Genomic DNA, 20,031 nt, shown 5'->3' on the forward strand with positions numbered 1-20,031 from the left:
GTTGTCATTTACTAGGATTGGTCAATATATATAAATGTGATGATGAACGTTCACCAAGATATATAAACAGATCAGTAGATAGCGCTTCTATACTCAACACCGTACTTTCTAAAAGAGGGGTGAAAGATACCAGAGGCATATTTAAACTCATAGATCGCGAATAAACTGACAACGCCACGTCTAAAAAAGAAAGGACAAGCAGAGTCTGACAAATAACAGAACACAGGACACAACATAGAAATCCTAAGACTAGCCAACATGAACCCCACAAAAAGGGGTGATCTCAGGTGCTTTAGAAAGGTAAGCAGATCCTGCTCCTTATGTGGAACCCGTCGTGTTGCTCATGTTATTACAAATTTGGTAAATGGTATAATTCTATAGATCACATTCGTGAAAAGGGAACAGGATTAAAGTAACGACATAATGAATATATTCGATATCATCTGTAAACGGATATTCCACAACGGTCAACAAACGCGTGATGGCGTCCGTCAAATTAACGAATGGATGATTTCAACTTCATCATTTGGAACTCTTGGTTTAATAGCTTCCTTGTGAGAAGCAATCCTCCATCAATGAAATCATGATAGGAAATACAAGCCCGGAAATATCGGATTATCAATTGGGAGATATATATTCTAAGATTCCCTGTTGCTATATATAAACTGTTGTAAATTGTCTATCTCCACCAAGCAACGATAATCTGTAGATAAATATGTCTATTCTTAAAGGGCCCCTTGTGGTATAAAGTAAAATCACAAAAGTACTGAACTCCGAGGAAAATTCAATCAGAAAGTCCCTGATCACATGGCAAAATCAAATGACAAAACACCTCAAACGAATGGACAACAACTGTCATATTCCTGACTTGGTACAGGCAGTTTCAAATGTAGAAAATGGTGGATTGAACCTAGTTTTATAGTGCTAAACCTCTCACTTGTACGACAGCCTCGTCAAATTCGGTCATATTTACAACGATGCGTGAACAAAACAGACATAATAAATAAAATAGTCAAAATAAGGGTACATCAGTAATCACTGTGTTACAATCTTAAAACAAACATTTTTACAAAAAAGCATAAAAGCATCATTCAAATTAAAAACACATTCATTGCTTCGCGTGTCTGACGTCCAAAAAATTCATACGTCACGTAGGAAGAAATTTTGTCGTTCAATATTTATACAAACAATTTTTTAATTTCACATGGAGAATGTTGGCATACAGGGTTAAAAATCAAAAGTATGTTAGAATCAATTTCAGAAATAGACCGAAATTTAAAATAAAAAAGAATTTCTAAGAATCCACAAATGGTTAAAACCACTACTCAATTAAAATGATTTTGTTGCTTGTCGTTCAGAGTATTTTCTAATTTATAATAGAACTATATCATACTGTTTAACGTTCAATTCAATTATTGCAAATAAAAACAATTGACAAATTGAAATCAATATTGTCGAAGCTTTATTTTGAACAAACGACACAGTTTATAGCCATATTGTCAACATAAGGGGGACAGGCCAAAGATCCACATTTAGTCTTGGTAGCATAGAGTACATTACCATCTTTATTATCTTTTCCAGCTTGTAGAAATTCGGGATGACTGTCAATGCAGATATAGGATGATGGTTTATGACTATAAGCACCTGAAGCCAATATGCCATTATATTCCAATTTCCAGCCGCTATCACATGACTTCCTACCAGGTATCATCACTGATGCTGAAGTGTTTGCGCTTCTGCATAGTGCACATGGGACATCTTCATCTTGTGCACCATTGACAAAAAAGTTTCCATCTTCGTACTCTGTTCCCACCAATAAACTGCTACCGGGTGCTGTTCTATTGCTTAGTTCGGGATTGTTTGGGAGACATAACATATTAGCTGGTCCCCCTGCAGAGTTGGATTTATAATATTCCTGGCCTGCTGCAAAACCTAAAAATGTTAAACTCTATTATGTATATTGTTGTAAGAAATACAAAGACTGAATGAGATGGATTCCTCATCCATTCTTTTTTTTATATTTATAAAAAGAACAAAAAAAAAAAAAACGAGAAGACTTTATACAAGCCTTTTACGGAGGTTGGGTTTTGAAAAACAAATCAATCGTAATTTTTGAATTCTCCTTTGTGAATATTTAAGTTTTGGTACATGGTTTTGGTAAATGGATTAAATTGATTAAATCTTCATATCTAAATTGTAGATTATCAATAATAGACACTTTTCTAATTTCTTTGATATATAAAGAAGCATCAATCAATATAAGTCTCCATGTCATTTTTTTATATTTACTTCGGACCTATTGCAGGTATGAAAACTGTTACAGACATTAACGGTATCAAGATTTCAGTTAGGTTAATATACAAATGACTCAACCTTACGGTTGTGTGATGTGATGAAATTTCCTTAAAATAGTCTTAATCCATTTAGGAAAAGTACGCTCAGGTTTATGACCCAACATAGATAAAATAATAATGATCATATCAATTGGCTCAAAAAATAATTAAAAATAGTTTTGAAAGAAAAGATAAAATATATATTATTTCAGTCTAATGAATTTACAGAATTAAGGAAAAGAGATTTTTTATATGGAAATAGACCACAGGCAGGGTTATTCTTTTTATGCATTCTTTCATATATGCTTATATTAAGTATGCTTCAAAAAACTAAAACAAAATGATACATGTAATTTTCGCAAGAAAACAAAATGGACAATAAAACATATATTGCAGGAATTCTCTTTTGTAAAATGTTTTTGTGAATGTTTGGTCCTCAATGGTCTTCGACTTCACTTCGTACTTTATCTTACTCTTACAGTTTTAATATTTGGTAGACAAAACTCCCGTCTGGTGTAGAAAATGTTGAGCATGGTACATGTTTATATGATTAGTTTATTCTTAAAATTGATTTACGTATTGAAAGTATTGACCCCAATACAAAGTCTAAACATAATTTAAGGGTAAGGTCTTATCTTTTACTGTTAACTACTATATTCAATGTTGTGTGTTTTGTCTTTTAAACAATACATAAGTTACACAATCATCATAAAATAGTACAATCACCTTCCACGAATTTCATGCATATATGAGTAATCACCGATATTTTATATGAAAAATAAGTTTAAAATAACTTGACTGCACGTTTCTAAAATATGTTTTTATTGCATTAATGCATAACGCTATAAAAAAGATAAGGATCATTATAAACATATATAAAAACAGAGTATTAAAAAAAACTTTAAGGAAAATAATTTTAAGTGTACCTGTGTATACTATTCCTGTATCTACTCCGCTACATTGTTTACGTCCCCAGCGAATGTACGTTGATCCCCTGTCTTATAAGGCAAACACAAATATGATTTATCATAACACTGTGATCATATACATATATGGAAATGACGATCAAATATAACTTAATACATAACATTCCAGAGTGTGAAAAATACTTTACACGTCAAAACAAAAACTGGCTAATCCACTTCCTTATTTGACCATAGCACACCTTGGCCTCAGGCGGGAGATAAAGTTTCTACACTCATGATGTACAATACTGCCCTAGACCCCAGATGGCTAATCCCAAGATAAAATTACTACACAGTAGATATTACTTAATCCTCAATGATTATCTGAACTTGCTGACAATTTTTTTTTAATTTTCAGTAAATTTATTTTTGACAGCCAAGGTTCCTAAAGATGATGTTCAACAAACCTATGGGGAGGCCGAGCTATTTAGTTTGCTGTTAATGTAAAACTCAAGTTGAGCAAAATGTCATTTGTTCAAAATTTATAATTAATTGAGAATGACATATTAACAATATCAATAGTAGCAAATAAATGAAAATGACATTAAAAAGCAAAGGTGGGGTTCAGAACATGCCACACATCTCCAAAGGGGATCCCCACCCGAGGACTAATCAATCTCATAAGCCAAAATGTTTAAAAAATGCATATGGGTACAAGAAATGATTTTACTCGAAACAAGTACATGTCATATCATATTTGTTCAAATTATTTCTCAAATATGTATCATTTATAACAAAACAATTATAAATCTAAATCGTAAAATTTACGAAGGGATGATTTCAACTTCACCATTTGGAACCCTTGGTTTAAAAGCTTCCTTGTGAGCAGCAACCCTCTATCAAGGAAATCTTGATAGAAAATACAAGCGCGGGAATATCGTATCAATGGGGATATATATAGTCCGTATGCAGGCGCTACTGGAACATTGCTACATAGAAATGGAAATTCACAATTGGAAAGCTGAAATCATCTCGTTTGTCGAAAAGTTATGTTTTCAATTGTAAAACAGTAATTCTTTCGTGATAAAAATCCAAAAATATTGTAAATATTGATGAAAAAAATAGAAAATATTCAGAATTTGGTAGCTTCAAATGACCGCAGCACCTTTGATGTTTTCTTCACCAGTTATATTTTACATTTATATAAATCGAACACCAAGATATTTTTTCAAATAGAGCGGCGGATTTTTATATTCAAACCCCCAAACTCTAATGAATATAATAATGGAGGTACTATTACACACAGCATTTAAAAGTTGTAACTGAATATCTAAGTATTGATTGCTTTTTTTTTGCTTGATAAACAATCCGTTTTCTTGCAGTTTAGAGATAATTTTGTGGTTTTTGAAATGACATGTTTAGCAGCACTTGACCAGAAGCAGAGATGGGTCTGATTACTTTCAATGTAATTGATTAATTTACAATTACTTTTGAAAGTGTCTGATTAAATTAATGATTACATTGGCAAAGTATTCATGATTACATCTGATTACAATGAATTAGAAAAATATGACTAGCATTTCTGAAAAAAAAATATTTTCTTTTTTTATATTTTATAGAATGTTTGATAACTTCAATCTTCATCTATTTAATAAACCAAAAAATAAAATTGAAAATGGAAATGGGAAATGTGTCAAAGAGTCAACAAGCCCACTATAGAGAAGACAACAGCAGAAGGTCACCAACATGGCTTCAATGCAGCGAGAAATTCCCGCACCTGGAGGCATCCTTCAGCTGGCCCCTAAACAAATATATATACTAGTTCAGTTATAATGAACGCCATACTAAACTCCAAATTGTAAACAAGAAACTAAAATTAAACATAATACAAGACTAACAAAGGCCAAAGACTCCTGACTTGGAACAGGCGCAAAAATTCGGCGGGGTTAAATATGTCTATGAGATCTCAACCCTCCCCTATCCCTCTAGTCAATGTAGCAAAGTAAACGCATAAAAATACGCAAATTAAAATTAGTTCTAGAGAAGTCCAAGTCCGATTGCAGAAGATGTAAAAAGAAAATAAACAAAATGACAATAATACACATAAATAATAGATATAGGAAGATGTGGTGTGAGTGCCAATGAGACAACCCTACATCCAAATAATAATTTAAAAAAAAGTAAAACATTATAGGTCAATGTACGACCTTCAACACGGAGCATTGGCTCACACCGAACAATAAGCTATAAAAGGCCCCAAAATTACTAGTGTAAAACCATTCAAACGGGAAAACCAACGGTCTAATCTATATAAAAAAAATATACTAGCAGTTAACTGACATGCCAGCTCAATACCTCAATTAAAAGGATTGAAAGATAATGTCTTCATCATATGAATATCCGGCACAATCCCTCCCGTTAGAGGTTTAGTATCATACCATCATAAATTATATGAGGAGAAAATAACCCGTGTCATGCCAACAACTGGTTTTTAAATAAATGTGTTTAGTTCCGAACCAATATTAAAGCCAAAATATGCAACCTTTAATGATATGACAACAGTATCGTTACTATATCCCTTCTTAATAAGTCTATTTAAAGATTTTGTTAGCTACATAGGTGAATACTGACATGTTTGTGCTTTATAAAGAATATTACAATAAAAGATTGTTTGTGAAATACATTAACGTATAAGAAGTCTGCATGAAGAGCTATATCTACGAATGATGTCCGTGTACCGATGATAATATTTAGTAAATGTTTTGACTAGTTTGTGATATTGAAAACCCTAGAGTAATAATTTTTCAGTAATACATAAATTTGTCCCTTTAAAATCTAAAACGTTGGTACATACATAAGAATTTAGAATATCGGAAAATATTCCACGAGTTACCGAAAAATACTCCTAATTGAATCATGCGGTACGCGAATTCGTGAATTAATGGGTAACCGTTGTTCGATCACTCGTTGAATCTTTTTCGATTTTTGATTTCCTTGATTTGCTATTCTATAATTCTCTTGAGATTGTCAAATATAGGATAAATTTAGTGTGTGCAATATAATTGTGCAATTCTTCTTTAAATGTGCAAAATATGTGTTTTTGAAATAACCAAATACCTTCCGTCGATATGCCTGCGACTAAAGATATCAATATATTTAAAACATTTAAACCTAATGTGTCTAAAGTGCCATGTAAAAACAGGGACTATGTATACAGTGCCTAAATTGCTAATTTTCACTAAAAAAAAATTATCTAAATTTAAAGGCCAGAAATCGATTTCTTACCGTTCAACAAAGCTTGAGAAACTTTATCCTGTTCTTGTCTTAGCCCCGTCTGTAGTTGTACAATGGTTGACTTCATATTGGTATTTGATGCTTCAAGTTGTAAAATGGTTGTCTGCATATTGGTATTTTTTGTTTCGAGTTGTGCTATGGTTGACAGCATATTGGTATTTTTTGTTTCGAGTTGTGCTACGACTTTCTGCATATTGGTATCCTGTGTCTGTAGATGAACTACTGTTGATTGCATTGTCTGTAGTTGTTGAGTTAGGTGAACCATGTCCTGCATTGATTTCTCTAGATTTACCAACCTCGAATTTATAACATCTGGATCATTGAGTAGGAGACGTTTGTGCTGAACCTCGTCTACAGTATTCACCAGTTTCAAATGAACAATCCACAACGAAAACAATATGGTCAAAGTTGCCATTTTGAACACATGCAAATGCGATTGTAGATGTATAGGTATTGTCAAGATAAGAAATCAAATCTTGAATGGGAGTCACTTATTGTGTAATACATATATGCATGTTCTACATAAAAGCTTCCATTTTAGTTATCAGTCTTTATTACTAGTATTATACTTTTTAATCTCTCGCATTTCATATTCCCTTGTCTATACCAAGCCAGGTTGTTGTTAAATATTTGTAAAAGTCAATCGTATATAAACCTTCTTATTGTGATTAGGAGATTGTTGGATTTTACAGTAAGATTTACTACCACAGTTATTAGTGCGTTTGTTAAATGATTGTTCTGACTCTTAACATACAGCAAACCTTTTACGTTGTAGAAGCTATACAACATGTGTAGTTTTAACAAGTTTTAATGCAAAATAAAGAGCGAGTCTTACAATTAGAGGGTACTACAATTCTGGTTGTGCCGATTTATTTCTACAAGCCAGTCATACTGTTAATTACTGCATTTATTCATTTCTCTAAAACTAGTACACTAGAAATAATTAATAAGACATTGATAGAAATAACCAGCCAGGGAAAATACATACAAACTCATTCACAACACTATAAAACCACTATTACAAAATTCTGTTATGATTCAATTTAAATGTTTTCTATCTATTGTAAATATTATTAGCACATACTTACAACTTCTCGTCCAATCAAATTGCTTGAATTTGCCTTCTAATTTTCATAGTACATACTTTTTCCGTGTACTAAGTAACTACGCATGAATGACCACAAGGGTAAGATTTCATTTTATTGTAATCAAGATATTAGAACAAAAATTGCTACTGGCTATTTTGAAATAAATGATGTGTTCCAAATCTAACTAAATAGTTTGTAATTAGTTTTCAAAAAGATTTTTAACATCCTACTAATCAATCTTTTGATCTAAATTTTGTTTTGACAATTAAAAAAGTTTCTTTCATTTAAATAAAGAGTAATAATAATGGTGCTTTATACCTTGATTAAAGTACAACTCAATCAAAAATGTTAATCCTTTATCTTCCATGCAATTACTTTGTACACAAAAAGAGTCAACCATGAATCTTTTGAAGGGAAATTATTAATAAAGCAATTTGATATATTTAGTCATAAATAGGTCGATAATTGGTTGCCTAATGTCCAGTGACAAATATTTCATGCATATAAACTATCCATTAGACTACCTATGTGTACATACCAGGGGCAGATCCAGCCATTTTTAAAAGGTGTTTCAACCAAAGATGTGGGAGGGGGATCCAACTGTTTGTATTAAGATAGTTTTAGGTTTTATGTGAAATTAAAAAAATGTTTTCAAGAATGTAAAGCTTTCACTGCAATTTAAGAATTGTCTGCTCTTGGTCAATTCATTTTGTCATCCTACCATGTAAATAAGTACATGTATAGTAAAACAACGCTTCGTTCATATCAATAAACATACTTACACCAGCAGCTACCTTCTTAACATTCTAAAGTCAAGGGCCTTTGCAATCCCATTTTTACAATGATATTATAGTGAGTAGATTTACAAAACTACGTAAATGAGCTACATCCAGTCAGCCAAAACATATCAATAGACTAATTACAGGATTACTCAAGTTGTAAATATGTGCTAAATTGGATATTGTATAGAAAGGTATATACTATGAAAATAAGAGCTTGGGGCAAAGCCCCTCGCTCTAATTTTCATAGTATATACCTTTCTATACAATAACCGAGACTCATCATGCCCTGTCCCATTATCTTTGCTTAGGAAACTTCCAAGGTAAGTGAAATCTTCAACACTGTCCACTGTCAGATCATTGGTTGTATTGGTGTTTTATTTCTAGTGTTTATTGACATTACCTTGGTCTTCTTGTCATTGACATTCAGACCAGTTTGCTTTGCATAGTTGTTAAGTATGTTGGTCTTCTCTTAGAGGTGTTCACTTGTTGTTGATAATATGGAAATGTCATCAGCAAAATCAAGGTCTTCTAGCTGGTTAAACATGATCCACTGGATACCCCTTTTCTTGTCTGATGCTGTATTTCTTTGTATCCAGCCAATAACAATAGGATTGGTGACATAAGACATCCTTGTCTTACACCAGATTTTACTTCAAATGAGTCTGAGATAGAGCTATCAAGGATGACACTGCATTCAAAGCTGTTGTAAAAGGCTTTTATTAGCATCAATATCTTAGGTGGAATTCCATATGATTTAACTATTTTTCAAAGAGTTTCTCTATGTATACTGTCAAAGGCCTTTTTGAAGACAATGAAATTAATGAAAAGTGGTGTGTTCCATTCAATGCATCGCTCGATGATGTTCCTAAGAGTGAAAATTTGGTCAATGCATCCTCTGCCTCTTCTATAGCCTGCTTGTTCTTCTCTAAGCTTTTTATCAACAATTTTATCAATTCTCTTTAAAAGAATTTTGCAAAAGACCTTACTAGGAACAGAAAGTAATGTAATCCCTCTCCAGTTGTCACAGTTGCGTAGATTGCCTTTCGTTGGTAATTTCACAATCAGGCCTTTGCTCCAGTCTGATGGCATGTCCCCTTTTTCCCAGATGACAAGGAAACGATTGTGGAGTAATTTGGATGATGTATCAAAGTCTGCCTTAACATCTCTGCGTGAATGGAATCAATGTCTGGTGCCTTCCCCGTCTTTAATGATTTAATGACATTTCTTACTTCATCTATAGTTGGTGGTTCTGTGTTGATGTTTAAATCATCTTCTGATTGTTCAGGGGTAGCTATCAAATCAAGTTCGACCAGTTTAATACCTCTTTGAAATGTTGGACCCACCTTTCCGCTTGTTACCTTTCTGTTTCCAATGCTTTGCCATTTTTGTCGTTTACATACATGTTGTCTGTGCATCTGATGTTCCACAGAGTTGTTTGGTGATTTTGTAAATTGTACTTTAATAACTCTCCAAGAATGGCTGCTTTTTCTGCTTCTTTTGCAAGGTCCTCAAGATATTGTCTTTTATCTTTTCTAGCACTTATTTTAACCTCTTTGTCTTTTGTTCTGTATGTTACTTGCAGTTGATCTTGTAACCTTTTGGATTTTGTATTTACTGATTTCAGTTTTATAGTCTTTCTTTCTTCGATTTTTGGCCATGTTTCCGATGTTAACCAATCTTTGTTCTTTTTTGTCTTGTGACCAACTGTCTATTCTGCCGTCATTACATAAATATCTTTGATGTTATCCCTTTTCTCTTGTACACTATCTTCTCCATCATCAGAGTTATCTAGCACACTAAACCGATTTTTCAATTGTAAGCAAAAAGCTTTCTTGACGTTTGGTGACTTCAACCTTGCTGTGTCTAGTCTCTTTCTGTTCTGGTTTTATGTGGAAAGATGGTCCCGCCTATCACCAGTTTATTGCAAAGACAAAGATCGATAGAACGTTAACCATTCTCATTTTTCACCCCGCAACCATGCCTGCCCATCACATTCTCAGCATCAGTGTTGTCGGATCCTACTTTAGCATTTAGGTCTCCCATTATTACCAGCATGTCGTGTTGAGGTACGTTGGAAATGTCTCCAGCTGTTCATAAAAATCATCCCGGGTCTCCTCTTCAGCATCATTTGTTGGTGCGTAACACTGTATGATAGAAAGTTTACAGAAGTTGGAGTTAAATCTTGCTGTTACTAATCTTTCACTGATTGGTTCACATTCTAGTAATGATTTTGCCATTTCTTTGCATACAATTATTGCTACACCATTAATATGTCTGTCAATGTTACCAGAGTGTAGGATGATGTTTCCACTATTTGTTCTTGTCTTTCCTGATCCAGTCCAACGACATTCGCTCACACCCAGAATGTCTAACCTGTAGTGCTGCATTTCCTTGATGACCTGTTCAGTCTTTGATTTTTCATACATGGTTCGAACATTTCAGGCTCCTATATGTATTTGTGCTTTAGGCCCTACAAGACTCATATTCATTTTCATAGTTTCCACAATAGATCTTTCACTAGGAGATATCATTTCGCTGTGGTTTGAGTCCGCCGTTGAACCTATAACAGAGAGTAATCTAATTTCATTTGTTGTGGTTTCTGTAACTGTAGTAGTTTTTACAGGACCGGGGAGTTAACTCCATGCCCAACACTCCAACCTGAAGGGCCAGGGAATTTGTAGTCAAGGTTTCCATCCTCTAGAAGGGCTGCTGTCCTGAGCTTATGAATCCATTCTATCCAGGTTTGTTTTCGAAGTTTACCATCTCCTAGATGAGTTGCCTTACTGGGCTCATCTAACCGCCTATATTCCCATAGCTGGGTCAAGGATGGTGAGTGGTAGGGCATGTCCAAACACTTGTGGGCCTACACACTGCATCACGAGGACCCTTGCTGCTCCGAGATCTCATGCAGTTTAGCCTGAGGTACTAGACGTTTAAGGTTTACGTACATTGTCGCGGGGAGGCACTGCAGGAGTCTTGATAGTGTAGAGGCTATGTACTGGCAGGAAAGACTTACACACACGGCTTTCTTTTCACACAGCAAGTATGCTAGCCAGCGGTAGTTAACAAATCAATGAATTGTAACCACACTTGACGCATATCACTATCCTGTGGCATAAACCACTAGCACGCAGGGCTCGTAATGCATAATCTTTATTTGTCGTTTATAGTATTTTGTTGTCTGATCGTCTTTTTGTTTTTGCTTCGGTGTTGTGATGCATACTGACACAAATTTGGCAGTGTATCCCAGTTATATTCTCATTTACAGATTATGTTTGTTTGAGCTAGCTATAAAACCAGATTTAACCCACTATTTTCTTCGGAAAGGCATATACAATGGCAAAAGTATGACAGATTTTATTTTACTAGTTCCGTTGATGGATACCTTTTGATTTTGTCAGTGTTTATGAAGGAGGGAAAGATACCAGAGGGATAGTCAAACTCATAGATTGAAAATAAACTGAAAAAGCCATGGCTAAAAATAAAAAGACATACGTACATGAACTTCCCGGGTTCATTTTACGTATGAGTTCGGTATAATTGTAAGATCTGTTTCTCGTTAATACAACTCCTGGTTTTTAATTGCCCGCTCAGTATCCTTGCCATTTTCGAACATATAGCAACTTAAAACATATAGTAGGTTAACATAAGTGTTCTGTTGTTTTGGGTAAAATAAATGTTTAACCCCACAACATATCTTATTCATATTGTAGTTTTGAAAAATAATTAATTATGAAATATAGAAAAAGATTTACTGAAATAAAAGCATCATAAAAATAAAATTATACATACAATGTCAATCTGAAAACTTTGAAATAGATGTTTGAAAGTAAGCATCGAATTATCTGGAATACCTTCACAAATGAGGTGTGCATATATTATTATATATGAAATCATTTCGTCGTAAAATGTAACTTTGGTGGAGCTTAATGAGGGGATGATTGTAGACAACCTGATCATTTTTATCTTCAATTCATTAATTGTTTTCTATCACTTTCATTCGATATCCTTTCACAACGTACTTCTTAATCAACCATATGTGTTTAACTACAATGCGGCACTGCAAAAACTGATTCCCTAGTTCGATTTAGCAATGGTGAAACAAGAGTCTGGATTGGATATAACTGTCCTAGATTTAACAGTTTGTATCCTTAATGTATCACCAATTTGTAATTCTACAGCTACAACAGCAGTGCCTGTGTTTTCAATAGTAGCACGTGTAGAAATATAATTAAAAGTGGTACTGCCTATAACCATTTGATTTTTGTATGTACAAAAATATCCATAATTAGTTGTAGTATAGATCCATGCTGATACGAGATGAAGTCCGTTGACTTCACTGGTGAATTGCCCACTTGTACGAAATGAGGCTATGTTGTTTATACGAACTTGGGTTCGTACATCGTCGAATTTTACAATATAACCACTAGATTTTGTACCACCACTCGACACACAGGCTGTCATTGCCACTAAAACAAAAGGAAAAGAGTCATCACTTTATTATACATAAATCATATTCGTCTTAATTTCAAATCAATTAAACTCCCAGAAAAGGTTACTGTTGATGCGCATTTAGACAAATAATCTTTTTCCAGTAATAATATGGAAAAATGTTTTTCGGAAACAATATCCGCCGATCGCGAATAGTTCATACCGGACATTGCTGTCTATGGTAGGAAGTCGATAAATACAAAGTTAAACTTCTTTCTTGAGATATTCGAGTACACTTATTAAGACCATGTGCTATTCAGAGTTAAATTTGTTTTTTTTTCCTTTATGATTACAGGTAATTCTTTTCTATCGTTATTTTTGCAATTCAATACTGTACGGTTCCTTATCGTGATAATTTGTTTGATTTTTACATTAGTTTTGAATTCTTGTACTTAATATTGTGTGTTTTGACAGTTTAAAGGTGATTCAATTTGTATACACGATATGACACGTACTTTTTCCTAAAAAAATTTCGAAACTAGAGACTCACCTTGCTCTATGTGCAAATTAAACTAAGGAAACATAAATTCATGACAAAATTGTGTTTTGTGATGGTGATGTGTTTGTAGATCTTACTTTACTGAACAATCTTGCTACTTAAAATTATCTCTATCTATAATGAACTTGGCCCAGTAATTACAGAGGAAAATATTATGTAAAAATTTACAAAAATTTACAAAATATATGAAAATTGCTAAAAAAAATGACTTTAAAGGGCAATAACTCCTTCAGGGGTGAACTGATTATTTCGATCATGTAGAATTATTGCTGTTTACATTTTATCTCTATCTATAATAATATTCAAGATAATAACCAAAAACGGCAAATTTTCCTTAAATTTACCCATAAACGTATTAACACTTTTAGCCATGGTGGCCATTTAAGTTGGTTGGCCGGGTCACCGGACACATTTTTTTAAACTATGTCGTTTGTTTATGTAATTTATACGTGTTTCTCGTTTCTCGTTTTTTTTAAATATGATATTGATTAGACCGTTGGTTTTCCCGTTTGAATGGTTTTACACTAGTAATATTTGGGCCCGTTATAGCTTGTTGTTCGGTGTGAACCAAGGCTCCGTGTTGAAGGCCGTACATCGACCTATAATGGTTTACTTTTTTTGAATTGTTATTTGGATGGAGAGGCCAGGTGAGCTAAAAAGGTGTAGAGAAGAATTTAAAATATACAAAGACTTTTCAATATGTAGCGGGTAAGCCATTCAATTAAAAAGAATAATGAAGTGTATTTTTTTTTAAAGATAATCATTTATACAGGACTTTCCTGGTTCTGTTTTGATCGGAACCTTGCATTGATCATTCTGTTGATTGTTTGACCATCTACATGAAATTTATTTTATAACTTGTGTCAAAACAGTTAAAATTACTTTGTGGCTCATTTTTTTTAAATTTAATTAAGTTCTTATTCCCACGTTTAACTCTGTAGCCTCCAAAAGAATAGCACGTAAAACTCATTATGTGTTTATAATTAAGCACTTAATTAAGGGGCAATTTTTTTTTATGAATGACATCACATAAGAAAATATGTCCTTTATATAGGTATATGTGTACATCAGAAACTATGGAGTTAAAATTGATAAAAAGACGAATAAGGAACATTTAATAGTTTCATAATTAACAAGAATGTGTCCATAGTAGAAGGATGCCCCACCCACACTATCATTTTCTATGTTATTTGGACATTAAAATTGAGGTAAAAACTCTAATTTGGTATTAAAATAAAAAAGATCATAGGAACATGCGTTGATTAGACTTGAACTTCATAAAAAAATTACCTTGACCATAAACATTAACCTGAATCGGGACAGACGGACGAACAGACGATCGAACGGGTGTACAGACACAACAAATAATATCCCTAACACACGATATTGGTCCTATCTGAGATGATAAATATACAGCCTCTTTTATCATACCATCAATAATGAGGAACTTTAAATATTATATACATATATATACAAGCTTTTTGCAGGATTTAATGATTCAAGTTCATTTATTCGTGTTTTCATTTAACAATCCTAAAAGAAATTTATATTCTATATATCTGGGCGTGGAAATCAATATGTTGAAATGTAAAAGTAATAAGTTTGGAGTTCATTTGCTGGCCGTGTTACAAACATGTACAAACAAATGGTATGTGCAAATGACAAAAAAATAACTTTTCCCTGTTTCTACAGGGAAACAGTATATCCCAATGTTAATGTTATTCGATGAAACCTACCTTTCCGTCCAGAAAATAGTTCTTGCATTGTCTTATTAGATATAACTTTTATGTTTTCTCCCATATTTTCAAAATATTGATTGAAGCGTTTCTGCTCTTGGAAAAACTTCAACTGCATCAGCTCTACAGCATTTTCCCTCTTCTTCCCAGCTTCAGTAAATTTGTGAATTTTTAAAGAAAAAGAATTAAACAAATTGTCGATTTTATCTCCATAAAATTCAGTTTCATTTTCCATCTGTTCTTGAGCAGCTTGTACTGAATCCGTGAAAGTTTTTGATTGTTTTAAAACTTCGTCCATCTTTTCCAATTTAGAAACAATTGAATTATCTCATCGTTTTGCACTCTCCTCGTATATTTCTATTTTATGTTCCAAACGAACAAGTTTTTCCAATACCTTTTCCTCAAAATGAAACTTTGAACAGACCCAATTTAACTAGAAAAAGCATTCATAAAAGTAAACATGCGGAAAGAATCCGTAAGATCGCCATGTTAACCTTAGTGTTTGTTTTGAATAACACGCGTACGGTATTACAAATAATCAATGTTGAAAATGTATAAACGAGACAAGAGAACTTGTTTTAAATCTATATTTCAAAAATCGTATGTTCTGTTTATGACATTAAATGCGTCTTAAGTTGGTTTCGTTTCAATTGAAAAGTTTAAGACATAGTTGCTTTCTTTGAGCTTTTCATTTATAACAGCTGTACATTCTTTATGAACTGTTAGACAGTAAGGCCGTGTTCACATTGACATAAACTCGGTGTTGTGATAGTGTAACTCACACATAAACTAAACATAATTACGTTCCCATTGATAAAACTCAATGTTTTCATGTAGTGTAAATCATGTTTTGTCTACATGCAATCGATAGTCGATGAGGCCTTGTGTAGGTTGAGTGTACACAAAACTAAGCATTCAGAACTTCAATTTTCCAATGTATATTTAAAAAAGAAACGATTTTTATATAAAATTGATACTTATAACACTTATTAATAAAGTTCTTTGCAGAAATATTTGTCTAAACTTGATATATTTATTTGTTATAAAAACACTTTATGTAACCTTATTAATCTCTTATCAAGACTCATCCATCAGCATTGCCTAACACATAATCAATTTTAAAAGGTCTTCCCAAATCGACTGGAAGTACACACTGACAGAAATATTTGCCACTGGTATTTACTCAAGCAACGATTCATTCATAAATGCATTACTGAAAAAGGGTGAGATTAATAGTTTGTTTGTGAAGTATCTCAGATCAGTTAATATTTAATTAGAAATGACAAAAAAATACCCCCTCCCTATGCCAAATACTCCTTGGAGAAAAAAAATACCATTTGAAACAAACAGAAAATGATAGAAATGTAGTGATCCTGAAAATCGCAATTCTTTTTCCTCGTCTGTAAGCACGCTGATGTAGCCTACGTTTTTAATGCGTAATCGAGACATCTTTAAACTACTGCAAATCATCCAAAATGACTTTCTTAAAGTAGCAACCACTTTACTTTAAAAAAAAGGGGGGGGGGGTGTTCTGAGTCAGAATTGTTTCTCGTGCGAAAGTTTGTATTTAGTCACGGCCTAAGAAGTTGTTTGATTTATTTAAGTAATTATATTTAAGGAACAGAAGTTAACATTTTCCTTTGAAATGTAGTGAAGTTTTCTTTTTACATGTGACCACTGTGTATTGTCCTTTGACTACAACTGTTATATAAACATAAAGATCAAACCAAGAATAGCTAAGCTGTATGACCATGGGAACTACCATGATTGTAAACTAGAATTGGATAAGATAAGTTGGCAGGAAGAAATTAAAGATGACTTTTCTGTTGACACAAACTGGAATTACTTTTTAACCACTTTAAATGAATTAGAACAAAGATTCGTACCAACAACAAAAAAATGACACACATTGGGAAGAAGAAAAACACTTTCCCGGTAGACAAAAAAAACAAGAGAATTAATTAAGAGGAAAAATATACTGTCAAAGAAAATTGTAACCAACCAAGACCCGGAGATTAGAGCTGAGTATAACAGAGTAAGGAATAAAACAAAATCATCAGTTAATAAACTAAAGAAGAAATTTGAGAAGGGATTATCAGAAAATGCAAAAGCAAACCAAAAAGCAATATGGAGTTACGTAAAATCAAAGTCCAAAACAAGGGAAGGTATTGGTGATTTACACACTGATCCCGACGATAATAAATCTCAAAAAACAGATGACGATAAAGAAAAAGCGGAAATACTATCAGAATATTTTGCAGGAACCAGATGACGAAATCCCTGTACCAAATCCAATAAATATTGAAAATGAATTAACTGATTTAATAATCAACAAAGATATGATAATGAAACACTTAAAAAAGCTAAAGATTGATAAATCACCAGGTCCTGATAAACTACACCCCAGACTGCTTCGGGAAACAATGGAAAGTATAGCTGAACCCTTGAGCTTGATCTTTAACCAATCATTGAATGAAAAGACAGTACCAAAAGAATGGAAGAATGCACTTATTAGCGCTATATTTAAAAAAGGAAACAAATCGCAAGCAAAAAATTACCGCCCAGTGAGTCTAACATCAGTTGTTTGTAAAATATTGGAGAAAATCATAAGAGAACATATAATAAAACATATGAAGCTAAACAGGTTATTCTCAAATAAGCAGTATGGATTTATCTCGGGGAGATCAACAACATTGCAATTACTAGAGGTAATTGACAAATGGACAGAGGCGATAGACGATGGATATGAGGTAGATTGTGTATATACAGACTTTATGAAAGCTTTTGATAAAGTACCAAACAAAAGGCTGCTAAAGAAAATTGAAAATTATGGAATACAAAACCCAATACTAGATTGGATAAGAGATTTTCTATCAAATAGACAACAAAGAGTCTCAATAAATGGCGAAGCATCGGAATGAAAGGAAGTTACCTCAGGAATACCGCAAGGCTCAGTACTAGGACCAATCTTATTTGTACTCTACATCAATGACTTACCGGAAGGAGTTAACTCAGATGCTTACTTATTTGCTGATGATACAAAAATCTTTAAAATAATAAAGGAAGACAGAGAACATGAAACATTACAAAAGGATTTAGACAAACTAGAGAAATGGAGTGATTCATGGTTACTCAAGTTTCATCCAGAAAAATGTAAACATATGAATATTAGCAAAAAATCAAAACAAAATATTGAAAAATATAATCTACTAGGAAAAGAAATAAGCAGATGCAAAGAAGAGAAGGATATAGGGGTAGTCATTGATGAAGAATTATCTTTTGAAAAGCATATATGTGAGAAAGTAAATAAAGCAAATTCAATCTTTGAGGCATTAAGAAGATCATTCAAAAATCTAAATGCAGAAATCTTTATTCCATTATATAAAACACTTGTAAGAACACATCTAGATTATGCTAGTTCAGTATGGGCACCTTTTTAGAAAAAATATATCGATAAAATTGAAAGTGTATAAAAGAGAGCTACAAAACAAATACCTGGACTTAAAAACCTAAGCTACGAAGAAAGGCTTAAGAAATTAAAATTACCAACACTAGTACTAGCGTACAGAAGAATAAGAGGGGACATGATTGAAACTTCTAAGATCATACACAATAAATATGACCCGGAAACTAGTACTTTCCTAAAACTAATGTCGAGCACAGAGAATAGGCACAGTACAAGAACAAATAGTAGTAAAATCATACATCAAAGGTTTAATACTAATCTTAGGAAAAATAGTTTTACGGTGAGAATAGCAAAAACCTGGAACAAACTACCAGAAAAAGTGGTTAAGGCACCGTCTGTTAATGCCTTTAAAAACAGACTTGACAATCATTGGAAAAACGAGGAACTATATTAATCTGATTACCGCGCAGTTATAACCGGAAGCAGCAGTAACAGCAATAATTATGACCTAATCTATGAGTCTGGTGAAGAGGGGCCGTGAGGATCATGTACCTGAAAACATCTTTAAGTATCTTTAAGTAAGTAAGTAAGTCAGAAGCTTTATAGCTTCTTCCTAAGTTTATCATCTGTTTTCAATGGTGCTTTATAGTAAAGATAAACAGTGTTAATTTTGTCAAATAATAAACTAAATATGATATCATGGAAAACCACAAAGACTTTGATGATATTCAAGGAGAACTACTTTATTTCCCTCTAAAGAAAACAATATCTATATTGCCATGTTTTACGGTCACCATCACAAATTGTTTGAAACTTCTCGCACCTTCCTACATTGTAGTTGTTTTTGTGTACCCTGATTTTTTTGTTTTAAATGATGTTAAGATTTAAACATCAATGTTTTAAAAATGTATTAACAAAATTAATGTAATCCAAGATTTCGACATGTAACAAGACCTCTCATTTGTATGATAACTTTTGCCTCAAAGCAATTTGAAAGTACAAAATAAGTTGTGGGCGTATTTTTCCCACTCGTACTAGAGCTTTCTGATTTGATACCATACCAACTGTAGTATAAATTCACATAAATAATCATTGAAATCATCCCATATTTATAGGATTGCGAATCAACATAGTACATCTCACTATTCCTCTATCCTCCATTTACAGTTGCCTTATGTCTTATTTCTCATGTGAGGTGTTTTATCTGTCTTTTTCTGCCCTGCGTTTCTTTATTTTAGAGGTTTTGGTTGTGCGGTAACTCTATGCTCTGATGACACTGGTTGAATATGAAAATAGTCATTTATTCTAGTCTTTAGTTTCTTCTCTTACCTATTCTGACACTCGACTGGGACTTCTACTTAACTGGATTTACCGTGCGTATTGCTGTGTGTTTGTTTTTCTACAATTGCTTAATGTATAGTGGAAGGGTTGAGATCTCACTTATCATGTTAAACCGGCCGTATTGTTGTATCTGTCCCCAGTCAGGAGCCTCTTGTG

At 33.1% G+C, this 20,031-nt stretch overlaps 1 long non-coding RNA gene across 1 annotated transcript; it reads right to left on the reverse strand.

Annotated features, from left to right (window-relative positions):
* Positions 1–1,439: 1,439 nt before the first annotated feature.
* On the reverse strand, positions 1,440–6,960 carry LOC143047852 (uncharacterized). The gene is made up of 3 exons (XR_012969677.1): positions 6,524–6,960; positions 3,260–3,331; positions 1,440–1,932 (listed from the first exon to the last, which is right to left on the reverse strand). It is a non-coding gene; the product is annotated as an uncharacterized LOC143047852 (long non-coding RNA).
* Between the last annotated feature and the right edge of the window lie 13,071 nt (positions 6,961–20,031).

This window comes from Mytilus galloprovincialis, chromosome 10, assembly GCF_965363235.1.
Source record: "Mytilus galloprovincialis chromosome 10, xbMytGall1.hap1.1, whole genome shotgun sequence".
NCBI classification, from domain to species: Eukaryota; Metazoa; Mollusca; class Bivalvia; order Mytilida; family Mytilidae; genus Mytilus; species Mytilus galloprovincialis.